General features: G+C 45.9%; 1 long non-coding RNA gene and 1 pseudogene across 1 annotated transcript; one reads left to right on the top strand and one right to left on the bottom strand.

Moving 5' to 3' along the window:
- LOC126407342 (sodium channel protein type 4 subunit alpha B-like) overlaps nt 1-6,374 on the bottom strand; it is a 37,399-nt pseudogene that overhangs the window by 13,568 nt on the left and 17,457 nt on the right.
- LOC126408020 (uncharacterized) lies at nt 3,237-4,448 on the top strand. The gene is made up of 3 exons (XR_007571833.1): nt 3,237-4,111; nt 4,146-4,221; nt 4,412-4,448. It is a non-coding gene; the product is annotated as an uncharacterized LOC126408020 (long non-coding RNA).

Below are 6,374 nucleotides of genomic sequence, written 5' to 3'. Positions count from 1 at the left end.
TTAACCCTGAAATGAGGGAAACTCTGGGTTTTCAGTTCCAGAAAGAGAGGTAAGTCAAATTCTGAGTCAATCACCATGGCAACTGACACTGTGAACCTAACCTGCTCACTGGCAGGTTTTCTATAAGAAACCCTGATTTCATCCTGTCTCCTCCCTACTGCCGACCCTGAAGCAAGCTGTCAGACAGACATGGGCTGTCCGTATGTAGGAAATCCCATCGATATCGAGGCAGAATTAATTCGCAATGCTTTACGCCGGAAGAGGATTTTGAGTTTGTTGAACCTCCTACCTGGGATACCCCTCTGGATCAGGTGGTTACAGATACCTGGTTTCTGCTGACATGGTAACAGGACTGCTGGCTGAATGTGAACTCTACTGTGGACGCAGAGCGACAGGAAGGACGTGAACCCACCTGAGGTCTTGGAACAGCTCTCGGAGGGGTCCGCAGACGTTTCTTCACAGCCATCCACTCTTTATGCTGCTCCTCTGTGATGAAAATATGTTTACCTGCAGAGTAAAGATGGAAAAAAAGACCAACACCAAGTAAAGACACAAAATAAACACCAAGTAAAGACACAGAATAAACACCAAAGTAAAAACAAATAGAGACAAATAAAGACACAGATAGACTGACAGAGAGAATCACATCTTCTACTCTGAACCTGGATCATTCAGTTTTAAACTTTCTGAACACAGAACAGCTGCTCCTGTGTTGTTATGGTAACCGTCCAACTGTCTCTCTGTGTGTCTGTCTGTCTGTCTGTCGGTCTGTCTGTCTGTCTGTCTGTCTCTCACTCAGCCTGTCTGGGTGCGTGTCCATCTTTCTCTCAGCCTGTATGTTGGTCTGTCTGTCTGTCTGTCTGTCTGTCTGTCTGTCTGTCTGTCTGTCTGTCTCTCACTCAGCCTCTCTGGGTGTGTGTCCATCTTTCTCTCAGCCTGTCTGGGTGTGTGTCTGTCTCTCAGGCTGTATTTCTGTACATCTGTCTCTCAGCCTGTCTTTCCGACTGTCTCTCAGCCTGTCTGTCTGTCTGTCTCTCACTCAGCCTGTCTGGGTGTGTGTCCATCTTTCTCTCAGCCTGTCTGTCTCTCAGCCTGTCTTTCTGTCTGTCATTTTTTTTAGCCTGTCTGTGTGTGTGTCTGTCTGTCTGTGTGTCTGTCTGTCCGTCTCTCAGTCTGTCTGTCTGTCTGTCTGTCTGTCTCTCACTCAGCCTGTTTGGGTGTGTGTCCATCTTCCTCTCAGCCTGTCTGTCTGTCTGTCTTTCAGCCTGTTTCTCTGTCTGTTTGTCTCTGTCTGTCCATTTTCAGCCTGTCTGTCATTGAGCCTGTCTGTGTGTCAGTGAGTGTAAAGACCTATCTTGTTTCTCTGCAGGTTGTCCAGGATGGCTCTGATGAAGAAGTTTAAGGTGAAGAAAGAACTGATGATGATGAAACAGATGAAGAACATGTACATGTACGGCGAATTCTCATAGACCGGCTGAGATTCCACCTACAGACACACACACACACACACACAGACCAGTATCAGTCCCAGTATCAGTGATGGGACGAGTAAAGCTGACAGTTGGTGTACCAACCCATCTGGAGTCCACAGCCGCGTACATGACATCATACAAGTCTGATGACAGCCCCTGACAGAGAAACGACACAGAACTTCATGGTAAAAACACTGAATTTAAGTTTGTCAGCTCACATGGACTGTTATCAGGCTAAACTCAGATTTAAACTGGTTTCATGCCAAACATCAAGTACGAAGTTTTAAACTGAGAGATCATCTCTGAGAGGAGAAATTTCAAACTTTAACTGAGCTACTCATGACGCTTTTTATGGGAACTTTTGCCTGTATGGCCTGGCAATGGGTTTAAACTGTGAAAACACGAAATCAGCAAACTTGTTTATTTCTGTTGTCATGTTCAGTCGTAACTGTAACATTTAAAGACATTGAGCATAGTGTTAGTTCAGGCAGGACAAGGTGTCAAGCTCTGCTCACATCCCAGCAACATCAGCTGATCTCAAACAGTCCAATCAACTGATGGAGCAGCTGATTGATGGAAGGGAGTCAGCTGATAGACCACCTGATTCCTTTCTATGCAACCAATTGGCGAGTCTCATTCAGGGCGCCCTATTTAAACTGCTCTGGCCTGTCTACTGTTGCTGCTTCCTCTGCAAGCCACTTTGCAACCTGCCTCCACCCCAGCTCCTCGTTTTCATGTTGTGTCTGACTTATCAATGTCATTTCTGTTTGTCATTGATGCTGCTTTGTTCTGTTCCCGGGGGGTCTTTGCTGCTGCTCTCCCTGCCTTAGGCTTTCCATGTAGGCGCATGGAAGGGCAGGGAGGTTGGCCTCTGCCTCAGGCTTTCCTCATTTGCATGTGGAAGGGCAGCACTCTGAACTCCTCGAGTTGAAAAAGCTTCAACTCAGAGTGGAAAAACACCCCATGTCATCTCTTCTTTTGTCATCTTTTTTCCCATTGTCCAATTGGATGATTTGGGGACCTAAATGTGGTGTGACCTTCTGTGGTGGTGACAGTTAATGATTGGCATTCACGAACGAACATACACACGTGTCTACGATGAAATCCAAATTTTCGTTCATGAGTCCACAGTAGGTTTTTAGTACCAAGGATTTTTATGTGCAAATCTATTCACAGGTTTAACATTTCTTGAATGAGACCCAAAGAGTTTAAGTCTTTAACATTTCTTGAATGAGACCCAAAGAGTTTAAGTCACCAGTTAAAACTGAATTTAGTTTTTATTTCAACTACAGTTCATTATTTCCAACGTATAACTGGTTATTATAAACATCACAGTGCTCTACGTGACTTTACAGTAATGATCACTTAAAACCTGGACTCATCTATAAACTGTGTGGCTCAGACTTTCACTTCCTGTGTGTCATTGTGTGTGTGTTGAGTCTACAGACTGACCAGGTGCAGCAGCGCCAGGTAACCATTTGCCACGCTGTCGAAGTTTAAGTGCACGTTCTTCCACCTGACCTCGGTGAAGTTCATCATTATCAGTTCCAAACACTGGGTACGATTGTTGATAACGTCTGTTGTGAAAATCTCCTCCGATGTCTCATTGAAGCAGTAATAAAACCTTCCAGCAAACAGTGTCACTCCACTAATACTGAAGATCAACCAGACGACCAGAGAGACCAGCAGCGTGTCAAACAGGAACGGGAAGCTCCGCACCATCGTCTGCACCACCAGCTGCACACAGACAGGCAGAGAAGGAGACAGGTAAAAACCTGTACAGAGACAGGTAGAGAAAGACAGGTAAAGACCTGCCCAGAGACAGGTAGAGAGAGAGACAGGTAAGGACCTGCACAGAGACAGGTAGAGAGAGACAGGTAAGGACCTTCACAGAGACAGGTAGAGAAGGAGACAGGTAAGAACCTGCACAGAGACAGGTAGAGAGAGAGACAGGTAAGGACCTGCACAGAGACAGGTAGAGAGAGACAGGTAAAGACCTTCACAGAGACAGGTAGAGAAGGAGACAGGTAAGAACCTGCACAGAGACAGGTAGAGAGAGAGACATGTACAGAGACATAGAAACAGGTAAGGACCTGCACAGAGACAGGTAGAGAGACAGGTAAAAACCTGTACACAGACAGGTAGAGAAAGACAGGTAAAGACTTAGTCAGAGACAGGTAGAGAAAGACAGGTAAAGACTTGCACAGAGACAGGTAGAGAAGGAGACAAGTAAAAACCTGTATAGAGACAGGTAGAGAGACAGGTAAAAACCTGTACACAGACAGGTAGAGAAGGAGACACAGGTAAAGACATGTACAGATACATAGAGAGAGACAGGTAAGGACCTGCACAGAGACAGGTAGAGAGAGAGACAGGTAAAGACATGTACAGAGACAGGTAGAGAAGGAGACAGGTAAAGACTTGCACAGAGACAGGTCGAGAGAGAGACAGGTAAAGACCTGCACTGAGACAAGTAGAGAAGGAGACAGGTAAAGACTTGCACAGAGACACGTAGAGAAGGAGACAGGTAAGGACCTGCACAGAGACAGGTAGAGAGAGACAGGTAAGGACCTTCACAGAGACAGGTAGAGAAGGAGACAGGTAAGGACCTGCACAGAGACAGGTAGAGAAGGAGACAGGTAAAGACATGTACAGAGACATAGACTGAGACAGGTAAGGACCTGCACAGAGACAGGTAGAGAAGAAGACAGGTAAGGACCTGCACAGAGACAGGTAGAGAAGGAGACAAGTAAAGACTTGCACAGAGACAGGTAGAGAGAGAGACAGGTAAGGACGTGCACAGAGACAGGTAGAGAGAAAGACAGGTAAGGACCTGCACAGAGACAGGTAGAGAAGGAGACAAGTAAAGACATGTACAGAGACAGGTAGAGAAGGAGACAAGTAAGGACCTGCACAGAGACAGGTAGAGAGAGAGACAGGTAAGGACCTGCACAGAGACACGTAGAGAAGAAGACAGGTAAGGACCTGCACTGAGACAGGTAGAGAAGGAGACAAGTAAGGACCTGCACAGAGACACGTAGAGAAGAAGACAGGTAAGGACCTGCACTGAGACAGGTGCACAGAGACACGTAGAGAAGAAGACAGGTAAGGACCTGCACTGAGACAGGTAGAGAAGGAGACAGGTAAGGACCTGCACAGAGACAGGTAGAGAGAGAGACAGGTAAGGAAGGACCTGCACAGAGACAGGTAGAGAGAGAGACAGGTAAGGACCTGCACAGAGACAGGTAGAGAGAAAGACAGGTAAGAACCTGCACAGAGACAGGTAGAGAAGGAGACAAGTAAGGACCTGCACAGAGACAGGTAGAGAGAGAGACAGGAGGGATGTCGTATGCTGTAAAGCCCTCTGAGGCAAATTGTGATTTCTGATATTGGGCTTTATAAATAAAATTGATTGATTGATTGATTGATATCTGTATTGATTAGTATGTGAATGTATTGATAACTGTGTTGATTAGTAGATAACTGTATTGATATCTGTATTGATTAGTATGTAAACAAAGTGATATCTGTATTGATTAATACATAAACTTATTGATATTTGTATTGATTCTCACCCTCAGGCCCTTGGCGCGAGACAGGATCCTCAGGGGCCCCAGAGCCCTCAGGGTCCTCAGAGACTGGATGGCTCCCAGTTCAGAGAATCCAAATGTGTCGGCTGCCAGAGAAACCAGAAATACCTGGAAGACACAACACAGCGTTAACACCAAGACTGGGACCAGTTTACCCAGTACTAACTGGCACAAACAACACTGGTACCTGTCTATTTCCCAATAGAAGCACTGGTTCTGTTGCTATGGTTACCATCACGTTAAGTTACCTTGAGGTCAAACCTGTTAAACCAGCAGCTATTAAAAGACAGTTATTTATACATTAGCAATAATCAGCTTTTTATTGATCGTGTTGTTTGTTTGGTTCTTACGTCTAAGATGAGGAAGTCGAGCCAGCACCAGGCGTCGGTGAAGTATTTCTTGAGTCCGAAGGCGATGATCTTGAGAAGCATCTCTATCAGGAACAGGAGGGTAAACACCTGGTCTGCTCTCAACAGGATCTCCTTTAAGACCGGACGCTGATGCAGGTAAATGTCCTCAAACATCTGTTCACACCAACAGCCTTGTTAGCTCCTGACCAGGTGTGTGAGGTCACTCTACAACTGAAGTGTTGTTAACTGTTTATTACAAGTTGAATTAAACAAAAAAAAATTCTTTTCAACAGCTGCTCCTGTCTCCTGCAGCAGCCTGTGATGTCACACCAGTGTGACTGTGTCTGAACTTCATACACCAGACTTCACTCAGAGGAGCAGCTCTGTGTCTCTTAGTGTTGCTGGGGAACTTGTGAGTGCAACACACTCGCACTCCGACCTTGTCACAAATCGACGTTTGGTCATGGACTTTCCACGTCCACATCCAACATTCAAGGTACTGTGGGTGCGTTAGCTGTTGACGTCCTGGGACACCATGTCAAGTTCTGCCTGTTGCATGCATTGTTTTTTGGGTTGGGTTTAGGCTTAAGAATCTTACGGGACGTGAACACTGCTCTCTTGGGTGAAAGTCTTGTTTGTTATATATTGCCCAGCCCTACTTTGTACATGGGGCACCTGCTCTACCAGGTGAACTAATTGGTGCTTCACAAGTGCGTTCTAAGTAGAATTTTTTTCTTGAGAACAGTTGGTGAATGAGGCTCAGTGTTAGTATGTTTGTGTTTACCATAGCTGCACTGCTCAGCAGGAGGATGAACATGACGAAGTACTCGAAGTATTTGTGTTGAATGATGGAGCAACAGGCTCTCCTGAAGTTGGACCAGACCCTTCCTCCACCCTGGGATGTGTCTATGTCCAGGCACGGACAGCAACGGTAACACTCTGAAATATACACACACACACAC

The sequence above is a fragment of the Epinephelus moara genome, chromosome 20, assembly GCF_006386435.1.
Source record: "Epinephelus moara isolate mb chromosome 20, YSFRI_EMoa_1.0, whole genome shotgun sequence".
Classification (NCBI taxonomy): Eukaryota; Metazoa; Chordata; class Actinopteri; order Perciformes; family Serranidae; genus Epinephelus; species Epinephelus moara.
Note: the sequence above shows the minus strand (reverse complement) of the source record. Positions and strands in the feature narration are given on the sequence as shown.